Here is a 14,537-nt window from a genome sequence, read left to right on the forward strand (position 1 = left end):
AAAAACCTTATTATCTTCTTTGGAGGTGATTGCATTTTTAATAAGGAGCTCATCATGGAACTACCACAGTCTAAAAGAAGTTTATATTTAAAATTTCAACCTGGAACTAGGAGGATAGCCTCAACTAACAAACATGTTATCCGATTTCATCATTTCATTTTGAAAAATCACCCAAGCGCACACAATCATGGCCAATCTGACAAACTGTCCTTTGACCAAGCCCTTTTTCTGAAAAAGGGGATGAAGACTGCTGAAATTCAAATAACTTTTGCTGACGGTAGATGTTCTAAAGGTATTCAAAATGATACCTACATCAGTCATAAAAATGGAGGTGTCTTAACAGTTGATATGTTCACAAATGAAGTCATAAATGAACTGTAAGAAATTTGAATTGTTATACAGGTACCCAAAACACTCCCTAGGTTCATTCTCTGTTCCAGACCAAAGGATGAACATATCATCTAGGTACCTAAGGTATAACTTACAATGAGTGAAGAAAGAACTTTGAAAAAAATTGACTTCCCAAGCATATAAGACTAAATTAGCATACATAGGAGCACAAGCAACACCCATCATGACACCTTTTGTTTATAATACTCCCCTTCAAAAACTATTTTGTATCCAATATTATATTCAGGAAGTCTATAATCAAAGCCAACTCATTGTTGGAAAGAAAATTTAAGCCTAGTAATGCTTCCTGGAACAGATCCATTCATTCCTTTTGGGGAATACAAGTAAACACATCAACTATATTCACCATAACAAAACAATTGGGAATACAAAAGTCTTGTGTCAATCTGCTAAAGAAGTCCAAGCAGTCTTTAAGTAGCTGTGAAGGGGTTGAAAAAATGTTTTAGTTTCCTATCAATAAAGGTTGTAGGGAGTATGTTTTGGAATTTTTTACTGCAACAATAAGTCTATATGGTAGACTGAGAACATCCTTATGAACCTTCAGAAGGTCAAAAGTTGTTGGAACCATAGCCTTATTGACATATAAAAAAATTGAACAAAGCAGGAGCTATGATGCCTTGCAAAAGACAATCCCCAAGAAAAATGTCTATCTGCCTATAAGCTATATTAACTTGATTTAAAGAAACTTTGGAATATGTATCATTATCTTGCAAAAGCCTCAACATATTATGTAACAGTCCCAACTCATTTATCTAGTTTAATAATACAAATAGATTTACTGATTGTGAGTTCATGTAATACCTTTTTTCTTTTGCTGTTAAATTTTTACCATACCCTTTATATTTAGAATGTTCAAGGTTACACACATCAACCTCACAGGCCCTTTTGAATGTCAGAATCAGGGGATGTAAAGCAGGATTGAACACACTCTTCTTTCTAAACAAAAAAATCTTTAACAGACACCTCTTGTTCCTGATTAGAAAATTATATGGCAAATTTCAACTTCCTGGTAAAAAAACACAATTCTAATAAACAATCTGCTAATTCAAACCTTTATAATGGACAAATGTGATACATTTCTAGAAAAATGTGAAATGTTCAGAATCAATAGTCAAATGACTATAGCTGAAAATATTATAACCATTGAGGATAAATCGAATGTTGTCCTGAGAGAAAGTAACATTATCCAGCAATATGCTTACTGTTTTTTCTGGCCCCATTTTTGCTTTTCCCCTTGTTTCCTTTGTTCCTTTATATAAAAATTTTCTGTGTAGAAAAAATTCCACCGATTGGAACTGTGATGATGTAAGGTATTGCCAGCTATGCCAGGAGTAGTAGAGCAGTGGATGTGTAACATACAGTATACCAGCATAGCTAGCTGGAATTTTGTAAAGAATTATATACCATTCATATATCAAACTGATTTGTATAGATACTTGTGTTGAAAAATGTATTTGTAAAGCTGTTTGTGTTAAAAATTAACAGCAGTGTGCCCTGCTGGACCGGAAAAGATATACATGCATTATTTAAACTGTTTAAATGTATATGTTTTAACAGAGGATGCTGGAAGAGAAGAGGCTAATCTCAAACTTCAAAACTAGTGAGAAAGTAAATTACTGGGCCTAAGCCATAAAGATATTATCTCACAGTTATGAGTGAAGCCAGAGATACATTGTCTGTAAGAAGTATGGTTTATTAGTGCCTGTAGGAAGAGTGGAAGTGTTTTATGGTTTTATGACTTCCAGAAACTCCATTAGATCTTAGCAAGACTCTCTGTGTGTGTATTATTGACACAGAGGTACTAAATCCTGGCAGTTTTTAACAATGGGGTGTTGCATGGGAACAGAAGTCAGATGACCAGATGTATGTGATGTTATTCTGTAATCTAGGAAAAAAATAATGTTTTAATACTAGGTGAGACTGAAGTCCCATGGCACTCTGTTTTAGAATCCTGGAACAGAAGGATCTCTCACTTACATCATCTTGCCTTGCACTAGTAAGTCACCAGGGAATAGTAACTGTTTAGATCAGTCAGGAAAATATAGTGAGACTAGTAAGTACTGTTTTTTCTGTATCTGTGTGTCTATCTATGTTATTTTAATATTTCCTGTGATTTTATTTATTTATTTATTTAATTTTATTTTATTTTACATTTGTTTACCAGGATAGTCCGACTGGATACATGTCCATTTTCAGTGGAGGCTCGGGGAGAAAAGCTCCACATAGACAAACTTACATAGATTACACAGAAGTTAGCAAACAATTATAAAAACAAAGTGGTTATATACAACGGCTTAGTAGTGCTCCCTAGTAGGAACTCACATTTCTCATGGACAGACACAATTAAAAGTAAGAGACATCAGTTTGGAAGCAGAGCTTGGTGACGTAGTTACAAGTTATGATAATTACAGAATATGCTTTTAGTTTATAACTTAATCAGGGTTGGTACATGGGCAAAGCCAATTCACTTTGAGATACTGTTTGAGTTTTTTTTTAAAGAGACTTTTGGAGGATAGTAGGGTTATATAGTTTGGCAACGAATTCCAGGTTTTGCCAACGAAGTTGGCAAACAGGGATACTATGCTGTTTATTGTAAATAGATATTTAGTATTTTCATGGTTTATTATTTATTATTATTAAATATATTTACACTTTTCATTGTGGCTGGTCCTTTAGAGAATATTTTAACCTTTGAGAGCACTCATATCTGTTTGGTGACTCTGTGGCCACTCCTGATATCCTTACTGAATTTGTCAAATTACCTTTCATATTTATATTAATTTCACTCAGTATAATTGGATACCCCTGTAAGACCCTCAGGGTAGCTGGCTTGGGAGGGTCTGGTGGCAGTAACTACCTTATAGTCTGGGCAGAAGGGGGCATAGCTAGTAAACCTGTACCAGACTTTCCAGGTGTGTGTGTGTGTGTGTGTGTGTGTGTGTGTGTGTGTGTGTGTGTGTGTGTGTGTGTGTGTGTGTGTGTGTGTGTGTGCAAATTAAATCTCAAGAGTGCGTGTATCAGCTGAGCTGCTTGGGGCAAAGATACGAAGCACTGGTTACACAGAGATGGTCCTGGAGGACTTGGCTTGGACACTCAGCTGAAGACACAGTTGTGCCAGTGGAGAGACTTACCAGAGATCTAGGAGGAGACAGAGATAGAAACCCAGATCCTGGGCTGAGTGTGTTCCCTATGTGCTCCTAAATGAAATTGTGCTTGATGTAAACCACTGAACAAATTAAAACCAATAAAACCACATAACGTGGAATAGGAACTCAGGATAAACAACACCACCAATGGCTGTTATTTGACATTTGTTTAGCGCTTTTGTCTCGGTATAATAGACTTCTTCAAAATAAAGCAGATACATATGGTCAAACCTTTAAATACAAACTCCTGCCATTCTATTGGTCAGCTAATAATGCCCTACAAACAGCCCAACCTCATATTAATTTAAAATCATAGTACCAAAAATATTTTCTCACCATGTAAAATACCAACATACAAACACATACTATATGAAAATTAAAATATAAACATATATAATCCTACAAACACAAGACCTATAAACAATAAGCAGATCTTAATCTCAATAGTGCACTTAGAGAAATTTAGCCATTAAGACCAGGAAATTCTGTTGCATTAGTTTTTATCTGCAATTCAAATTCGTTATATTGTTAGAAGTCGTCAGAGGGACCCCCCACCCCCTGGTGCCCCAAATCTACATGATCAATAACAAAACATATGAATGTATGTAAAGGGTATGCACTAATGTGTTTAAAAAGGGCATTCTTGTCATTTTTTATTAATATCATATATATGTTGATATCCTTTGCTTAATTGCCCTTTTAGTTTTCCCTACATAAAAACCCTCACAAGATTGACAGAGGGTGATATAAATATAAATCACACCTTTAGAGTAGCAGTAATATTTCTTCATGGGTTTAATGATGCCTCCATTTTTAATGTTAATCTGCTCTTGTTCTAAAATAAACTTGCATTGTGGGCATCTACCACATTTAAAGGTCCCACCTTTTTCTGACTTAGTTGTAATTCTCTGTAACATTTCCTTCAAACATACTTCCTTTTTGTAAACCACTTTTGTTTTTTTTTCCTAACAAGGTGTATATGCCCTGATCCAGGCTAAATATATTCCAGTGTCTTGCAATTATGTTCCTAATATCATAAAATTGTAAATTAAAAGGTAGTATTAACGCCCGTTAAAACCCACATTGCTCTACAGGGGGCCCCTTCTGTTGAGTACCAGTATTGGTACCTAAAAAAATGTGAAACGTACCTAAAAGTCTTTTCCTTTTAACTTCTTCCATAATATTGACAACAAACTGTTGAAGGTATCCCCTATTGGTAAACATCTGTAGTAGCACTGAGCATTCACTGACAAAGCAGTCTTAGTCAGAAATATTTCTAGCAAATCTGACATATAGTCCCTTCACCAAAGCCATCCTATTATGTCTCCTTTATTCCGAAGAAGTCTGTTATACTGAGACGAAAATGCTAGATAAATGTCAAATAACAGCCGTTGGGGGTATTGTTTATCCTGAGCTCTTATTCTTTGTCATGTAGTTTTATTGGTTTTTATTTGTTCAGTGTTTTACTAGTTTGTCTGACTATGGACGGAGGAGAATGGCAGCCTGGAACACAGCACACTGGCTTGCACGAAATTATGCAGTCGATTATTACATGTTCTATATTGGTGCTGACTTGGTCCAGAAGTTTGAAGGGCTCACAAACAGGAAAGAGCCTGGTTCGGAGGGTAGAGCTATTAATAGTTCACAGGTCTCCGACACCTTTTCTATTCCTCCTGCTCAAAGAACTCATTCTCTTGACACTACTGCTAATAGAAACACTGTTTCTTTAAATGCAAATGTTACAAATTCTGGCGTACATTGGTGCGATGTTTTCAACAGCATTGGGGTAGACATTACATCACTGAAAGTGGAAGACTGGCTTAGAAATTATGTTTTGCTATGTTGGAAGTACTGTCAGTTTGACATTGCTTAAAAAGGCAGTATGGGGGAGGACAATATCTTAGCTAATATTTGAAAGCCTAGACAGGAAAGGTGCAGACCATCTCTGGCAAACCAGAGTGGCCTTTTGACCATCTTCTTCCATGCTGACAAATATTGCACCGTCTTGGAATGACACCAGAAAAGTTAGTCATCTTCTGTTTGTATTGTGGCATCATCCTAGGAGAAGGCAGAATGCTACTCAGTGCTAGGCTCATACCAGACTGGGACACATATTCCGAGAGTTCCATGATGCCTCTCTCATTTACACCCACTTGAACTATGACTGAGTTATATTGGCAGTTGTGGTCCAATCACCTGAGTGTTGACATCATATAGAATACTGAAACAGATGAGAATACACTCATCAGCAGACTGATAATGAGAATACACTCATCAGCAGACTGATAATTATCAGAATGAATGCACAGCGACAAAAAAAGTATAAGCAAAAGAAAAGAATATAACGGAATAATATACATTACCTAGTGGACAATGAGTTTTTGTTCTTGCGATAGTGTACTATCAGCTATTTTGTAAATCAATATACACTACATTTAGGAAAAGAGTAAACAACATACACGGATGCATAAAAACGCTTGGGTTAATGCTGAGTAAGAAAAGGCAAGATGTGCTGTATGTCACTATTACCCCTGTACAATTTACATCTAAATGTGCAAGTTATGAAAAAGAATTAAAATCATCTGGCTCTCAGATGGCTACTGTGGTACTTCAATAACTCCCAGCCTTTTTTCTGAGTAATACCTCTGTTACTTAGGCAATGTGTTACCCATACTACCACATGAAGAACTACTCCAAACCTTTCTATTTTTATTTTCATTAAATGTCTGTGCTAGTCAAATTTATTTTTAATGTCTAAATAAGCAATGTTTTCTGCTCCTTTCTGATATAATGTCCTGGTAACCCAGTCCAGGAACTGAATTTGATTAATTTAGAATGACTCACATTGTGAAGCCATGCTTTTTTCAATTTTGTGCTTTACAGGAATACAGATATTTAAATACTTTTGTTTGTCAATGATTCCATAATTTCCCTACATCTAAAGTTATACTGACAGTTGGACATTTCCTTCCTTACTGTGGGCTAAGTTTTGAAAAAGGAATCACAGCTTACAGCCATCAGAAACATTATCCATCTCGCATGATTTATTAGAAATGTTGGTCAGTGGCAAACCTGTCAACTTCCAAGAATTAAAAATGTATAGCACTGCCCCTAAAAAACTCACAGGAGAAGGTCAGAAAGAGAGCACTTTCTTATTTATCACAATAGAAGTTCTTCCTATACATAACTCTGTATAGTAGGTGGCAGGAACTCTTTGAATTGGCTTGGTTTATTTATTTAGCAAGGTATGTATCCATAACCTTGTTTGACTTTATAAGGAAATTTGTAAACCTATGTGGAGCAAGGCTAAATCTGGAAACCAAAATCACAGATCTGTACCTAAAGCATAGCAGCTGAGATGTTTTGTAGAAATAATCTGCACTCTATTCCTTCAAGTTTCATTGTTTTGCTCATATTTAGTTTTTGAATTCATTCAGTGTGTTGTCCTTCTGTGAAAGGAGAAAGATTAATTCCCATATACCAGATACTACCATTGACTGACTGTGGTAAATACACAATTTGCGTTGTGAATACTGACCAAGCTTATTTATTTATTTAGCCGGCCTGTTTTTGTCTTCTTTTTTGTTCCAGTTTTTTTGTTTTACATTACATTTGCTAGTCTTTCTTTGTTCCTGTTTATGTATCAATACAATATTTGATTTCTCTCCTTGAAATAACTGGACGCTTTACTCTGCTGGGACTTCTTATCTTCTCCTTTGTCCTTTGTGGTTTAATTTGTATACTCTTTCCTTCAGTGCTTCCTTACACTCCCTAAATCTGGTTTCTCCTCACATTTGAAGTTGCTCTGTTGGGGAACCAGCATTTTTCTTCTGTAATATTTGCTAAGCTGTTTTACATGCTCTGGTTATATCGCTTCTGTGATACAGTGCGGATTTATCACAGATGTTCCTTCAAACCTCCTTCATGTCTGACACTCACAGCTGAAATCTAGAACATTCAGTTTTGATTGGCTCAAATTTGTCTTTAAGTCAATGATTAAAAAATTGCTGAAAATGGTTTTCAAAAAAGCTGCCTCTGCCGTTATACGCCATTTGTGTTTCTTCTCATGACACTGCTATTAATTGTACACCCAAGATATAATAAAATATTAGAGAGCTGTGACTAGTTGACGGACTATCTTTGGAATGTCTGCCTATCACAAGTATTATGTGAAAATTATAGGTTACATTGTTAATGTTCAAATCTTTCTTGAACATCTAAAACCCACATTACAATTTTATCACAGAACAGTGACGGTAGACCATGTTCAAATATGTCACCATTACAAAAATGTTGAAGCACATGATGCAGTTTATATTTTCCATTTATTTATTTATTCATTTCTTAACAGGATAGGATGACTAGTTCAAAGAATCATTTAAGCTATGACTGAGCATTTTGAAACAGAGTGAACAGTTTACAGTGTAATAATAAACTAAAATAAAAGTTTAAAGCATTTTAAAGATTATAAAATAGTAACCTTGCAATCTCTGTAATATGTACTGGGGGACGAGCTTTATTCATTTATAAAGAAATGAGATAAAAATAATGCCCGTATAAACTATTCAGAAAGACTGCATTGCTAATCTCTGATAATGGACTGGAGTTAGAATCAATGGTGTTTGGACTTGTCCTTTAAGGTGAGTAGGTTTGTTTTTAAAACTGAGAAAGTATGACATGTTCATTGCTGGACAGCTTTAGCAGATGAGGAATTAAAAAGGTATGTTTGCTGCTCACATTAGTTCACGTCTGGTTTCATGTAACTAGTTTGCATGACAGTATGATAGAAGATAATTGCAAATGTATCTGTAACACACTGACAGGCCCTAATTAAGAGTCTGACTTTATGGGTAAGTGGTCATGAAAGGCAAGTTTTTTTTTTCTCCAATCCTTTGCACATTCTTTTATCTTTAGTAAGAATCAAGTCATCATTTTTTTAATAAATGCTGATAATAATATGCTTAAGATTTAGTTTTTACATATAATGCAAAATTGCTTTTTTGCATCTATGACCCAGTTGAGTTACTGAAGGTAGTTGCCTGACTTTGTACTTGAGCAAATATATATACATTCTAATTCTACAAATATTTCATTTTTACATATATCTATGGTGTGTGTTTGTCACTGGAAAAAAGGTAAAATATCAAGAGAGAGTCGGTATGCTGAATTCAAGTGGAATAATCCTTGCAGTGCTGAGATTCTCCTTACTCATATTCCAGACTTTCTTCATTGTCATTTGTGATTCTGTGTTCCATGCAGTCTAGTATGTCCTAGACAATATGCTTCCTGAAGCACAGAGAGGGTAGTAATCAGAAAAGATGGAGGAGGTCTGCATAAAATAAATTTATGACTACTTTACAACTAATAGACAGTAGCAGAAGTAAAATAAACACACTTTCTACCAGTAATTGCATGATAAACATATAAATAATAACTGTCTTTATAACCGAGAGGAAGATACTTCATTTTAAGAATCACACTTTGTTAACAGATAACTATAGTGCTAGTAGACACACTTCTGAAAGTGCACACTAAATCTCAGAATTCCACCACCTAAGAATATTATTTATTGAGTTAGATTTGCCTTGGATTACTGACATCTGAACAAAAAGAAAAGCCTACTTAGAAATGGTCCTCTTAGAACAATTAAAATGATAAGCTACTATTACTTAATAAAATACGATGCATGTGATAAAATGCAAAGGACTCTCAACAAATCCTTGTTGTAACTCTGAGATCCATTAAGGGATCAACAATGGAATGCAGCAATCAATGGTGAACTCTTGTGTTGTTAGGACCAGCAAAAGTCAGACACGTTCATAAGCCACAAGGGCCATGAGATGATATACAGAGGAGTAATGGGGTCCATTCCTGTCATGGTATTAGAAACCCAAAAGACTTGGAGAAATTAAAAAGAGCGATGAGGTGGGTTGGAAGGTTTTTAGTAAAATAAGCCCATCTTGTAAAGGATATGGGGAAACATGCCAGTAAGTACTGCATTGATATGATATGGTTTGCTGACAGGATTTAGAAAATTGATGAACAGTAGCAGGGAGAAATCAGGAAGAGCTGCCTTTCCAACAGGTATGTAATCTGGACAGAGGTGGAATTTGGGAAGAAGAGTTTACAAGTACATATTGAAAAAGCTGGAATGAGATTTGGAATTATGAAAAAGAAAACTGGGGCAGACAGAAACAAAGATGACAGTACAAGGAAGAGAGAGAAAGAAGACAGGAATCAGAGGCAATTAAATAGACAATGTGAATCGTATAACTTTGAAGGACTATTGAACAGTAAACTAACAGAGTGATGACTTATGGTGTTAAATGTTTCTTGACTTTATACAGTACAGTACACACTTTGCTGTGATCTAACAGTAGAGCACCGTGTGTGGAAAAGTAAGGACATAATCGTATTTGAACTCAGTGTATTCCATGTAGAGATTCCCTGTTTTATTATACCATCAGTATTAGAATATATAAAGGGATAAGTTAAAACTTGGATAATGTTACTTTAAGATGTCATAACCTTAATCTTTTTGTAGCTAATTAATAGGAGCTCAGAGGTAAGCCACTGTATGGAGACAGTATTTTGGTGGGATTTGTATAAACTTAATACCTGTATGGGTTTGTGACATTTGAGTAGATCAAAAGATCTTTAGCACAAAGAAAGATATTTTTGTAGAAATGATGGAAGGAATATACAGGAGAAATGGAAGTAGAAATGATGTAAAGATTAGACATAGGGGACACCATGAGAAATCTGAGTGTATACAGTTTTGAAAGAAAAGATAGCTTACACTATATGCATTTTCAAAAACAAAAATAATCCAGAAAGCTTGAGTCAGATATCCCACCTGTGTACTTGAAGGGTGATGGGACTAAAGAGAAATAGAGCATAAATGATTAGATCAGATAAAATCACTTTAGCTAGCAGATCTAGGAGACTCTCTTTCTGATGCCTTTCCTGCAGGAGGAATAAAGATGTCTTGTTGAAGTTTCCACTTTATTCAGTTAAATAGGTCAATGGATGAGTGTTATAAAGTTAATACCTTACATTCAACAGGTCATTTATTTAAAGGCAGTTACAGACAATGATGGCAGTGTCCAGTGGAGCTGATTGGAGGAACATCTGGGAGATGGCAAAACAAGGACCCAATCCCACAGTCCAGAGGTTAGTCCCTTGTTTGAATAATCTTTTAAGGATCCATGATGATTTACCAGTCACTGTGGCACCTCATTCTTAGCTAAATGGTTTATTTTTATTCTTAACACATATACAAAAAAAGGAGAATTCAGGCATGATAATACATCATGCACAACCATCATAAAACACTCTCTAGGAAAACACCTTTGCCTGAGCTTCATCAGGTTTATCTAATAGAGTTGTTAGTAGACTAAGTTACAGTTTTGATCATTAGAAATACCTGCTCTTATGAGGCTATTAACAGACTTTTTTAACCTGTTTGTATCACAGGTAATATGACAGGCAGTACCTGGCCTTGTGGGGCTCATATTCCTTGAAGCACATTATGAAAACTTATTACAGAGTTTTTTCCAGTCTGACTTGTCCTGATCAGTACATCATATATCATCACTGCGTAATTGCATCGTGTAATATGAGAGGCCATGCCTGCTTTTGTGGGGTCCAAATTTTCTGCAATATATCATGAAAGACAAACCTTCTTTAGATTGGCAAAAAAGATTACAGTGCTGGCTTTTATGAAGCTCATATCCATGATTTATATGACCAGTCCCCATTCTTCTTCCAAATTTGTATTTTATTTGTCTTTTGTTAACTAGGTTAGTCCACTGGGCCAACAGTCCATTTTCAGTGGAGACCAGAGGAGAAAAGCTCCAAAAAAATACATAGTAAAAAGTACATGGTAGACATACATGCAAAATAAAAATACAATATAAAATATACGAGTAAAAAAAGATTCATGATAAAAAGATAAAACAATAAAGGAGAAAAGCTCCAGAAATACATGATATAAATGCATGATATAAACGAAAGACAGATCTTTTTATATGCAAGGGAGGTAGTCACTTACAGTCACACTTGATGACTCTCATTTTTTTGAAAAATACATGGACTCAAAGAAATAGCTTATTCTAGAAATAAATTGCAGCGATCATTTCACAGACCACATGGATGTGCAAAAGTAGGGGGGAAATGTAAGTACAGTTTGGGACCTCAGAACTTTTTACATAGGCATTTTATGCCTGTAGAAAAAAATCGACCAAATGGTGAACTGCAGAGTAAAGAAAACTTTTACAAAAATAAGTAGCTCAGATCTTCTTTGAGAACAAGCAAACTGTGCCTATGGTCTAAAGAATGCAGTAGTGCAGAGTTGAGGCCTCCATTAACAATTTTCAATATTTTGCAAATTCCATAAATTTTGTTTAAATCATAAGATCGTAGGAGATTACTAGGTTATCAACTCGGAGGTCATTTTAAGCCTAGCCAATTTCAACACAAGTACTAGTCAATACCCAAGATTGCATTTAGTGATGACTGTCCATGTCCAGGAGCATTGTGGGTGTTAGCCCCAATAAGAATGTATGGTGCCCCATCCACTCATCCAGATTCCTCTTGAACAGTCTATATGATATGGAGTACTGTGACAGGGATTTTAGTTGGTCTGTGTAAGGCACATGCTAGAGGCCCTTGATCTCCTTTGTTAGAAACCTCTGGTGTCTCTGTAATTGCTGTAGATGCTTAGAACAGTACATACCAAATGCAACGTTATACTTAATTATGGGCAGGATAAGTGCAGAGTATAGAGGGGTTATAACTTCTTTTGCTCTTCAGACAAGTTCTTTACTAATCTATTGAGCTACATGGAAAGCTTTCCTTACAATGGTAGATGTGTGGTGGTCAAAGTTAAGTTTGTGGTCAACCTGTGATCCCAGGTCCCTTACCACTTTATGGGTAGTTAGGGTATTGTTATTAATTTGATAGTGTGAAGGGGCATTGTTTGTGCCAAAGGGAATGATGATGCATTTCTTTGCATTCAGTTTGAGACCCTGACTAATACACCAGTCGTTGGTCTGTGTGAGATCAGCCTGGAGTATACTGACATCATTTGGGTATTCAATGATAGCACCTAGTTTGCCGTCATCTGAAAACTTAGTCAGCCACAACCCTTTAGTTTTGACCTGAACTTCTGAGAAGTATATACCAAACAATAGGGGGCCCGGCACTGACCCCTGTGGCAACCTGCTGTTAGCAGGTCTTCTGGTTGATGTAGATTCACCCACCTTGATAGTGTGTGTCCGGTTTGTGAGCCAGTTGGCAACCCATCTTACAATGAAGGGGTTTACTTTCAGTTTGCTAATTTTATCAGTAATGCCTGAATATGGGATTGTGTTGAAAGCCTTTGCCAAGTCGAGGTATGCTGTGTGTACAGTTTTGCTTTGGTCACAACAGATTTAACATGCAGAATTTGCCCTTCACAAAGCCAAATTGGGTAGGATCCATGGTTTGGAGATCACCTAGTCTTTATTTATGAGGTCCATAATGATACATTCCATGGCCTTACAGATGAGGCTGGTCAGGCTTATGAGTCTGTAATTACCAGGGTTTGTTGCTAGGCCACTTTTGTGGAGGGGAATAACTGTAGCTGTTCTCCATTCTGCAGGAACAAAGCCTGTGGTTAGGCTATGATTGAAAAGGGTACTTAGTGACAATGCTAGTGCATGTTTTAGCCTGTTTAGAATACAGCCTGGGATGGTGTCTGGCCCCATAGAGGCTACATTTTTTGCCTTGGACAGGACATTGAGGATCTGCTCTTCAGATATGTAAGGTGGGGGGTCGGGGTTTGGGGGAGGTGTGTTGTAAGTTAGTAGTGGATAAGGGAGTGAAATTTTCACCAAACCTATATGCTAGCAGGTTCATTATCTCTGTGTTTGTGTGATACCATTGGCCACCAGTTCTGTACATGCTTGGGTCCTACCATTTAGGTTACGTACATAGCTGTTCAAGGCCTTATGGTTATCCTTGGCAGTACTTGCTAGGTTTCTCTCAAAGGAGCTCTTGGAGGATTGGCAAGTTGTCTTGTTTGCCTAGTAAGACTGAGAAGGGTGCTTTTCCATTGTTGGGTCCTTATCTTTGTTTTCTTGGATAGCAACATTTTGAATTTATTATAGAGTTTGTTGATGTTATAAGTCCATCATGGCAGCTTTATTTTACTTGGCGCTCTGGCTTTCATTCTCTCTGGTACAGCCAAGTTTATACAATTATGAAAGCAATTGTACAGGACTTTAATTTAAGCGTTGGCATAGTTACCACGTCCAGCTTGGGGTGGGACTTGACATGCATTTATACCTTCACCTAGGAGGGTATAGTTTGCCTTGGTGAAGTTTTTTAGTCTGATTTTACCCTTCGTGAGTTCTGGTGTTAGCATCAGTTTGAAGGTGACTGATTTGTGGTCAGTTTTAACTAATGAGGGTCCAACAGTTGCAGCAGTGCACCTGTTTAACATGTTGGTGAAGACCAGATCAAGAATGCTTGTTCCTCCTGTCAGGAAATGGACAATTTGTTCCAGGACATTTGAATTCACAAAGTCAAGGAAGCTTTGTGTTAGCAAGTTTGGGCTAGAGTAGGTTTCCCAGTTGATGTTGGGATAATTAAAATCCCCCATAACCAGTGTGTTTGGTAAAATTTGGATTGCCTTCAGTTTGGTTAAGTAGGCTTTATGGGTATCATGACACATGGAAGGGGATCTACAACTGGTTAGGACTTGGAATGGGTGTAACCTGGACCTGAAGTAACTTCATGGAGTTTTCCAATCTATCTAGATGTGAGGTGAATTTACCCTGTAATGTAGATTGAAACACCACCTCATTTGGTTTTCACACATTCATTTTACTGTCAAAATATGTGGAAGGCATTGTAGCCTTGCAGGGCCACAGTGCTCTCTGAAGCCTTAAACCAGGTTTCTGTGAGAGCACAGACATCTACATCTTCTAGTGATAG

Source organism: Protopterus annectens, chromosome 8.part0 (assembly GCF_019279795.1).
Source record: "Protopterus annectens isolate FY-2018-M chromosome 8.part0, PAN1.0, whole genome shotgun sequence".
Taxonomy (NCBI): domain Eukaryota; kingdom Metazoa; phylum Chordata; order Ceratodontiformes; family Protopteridae; genus Protopterus; species Protopterus annectens.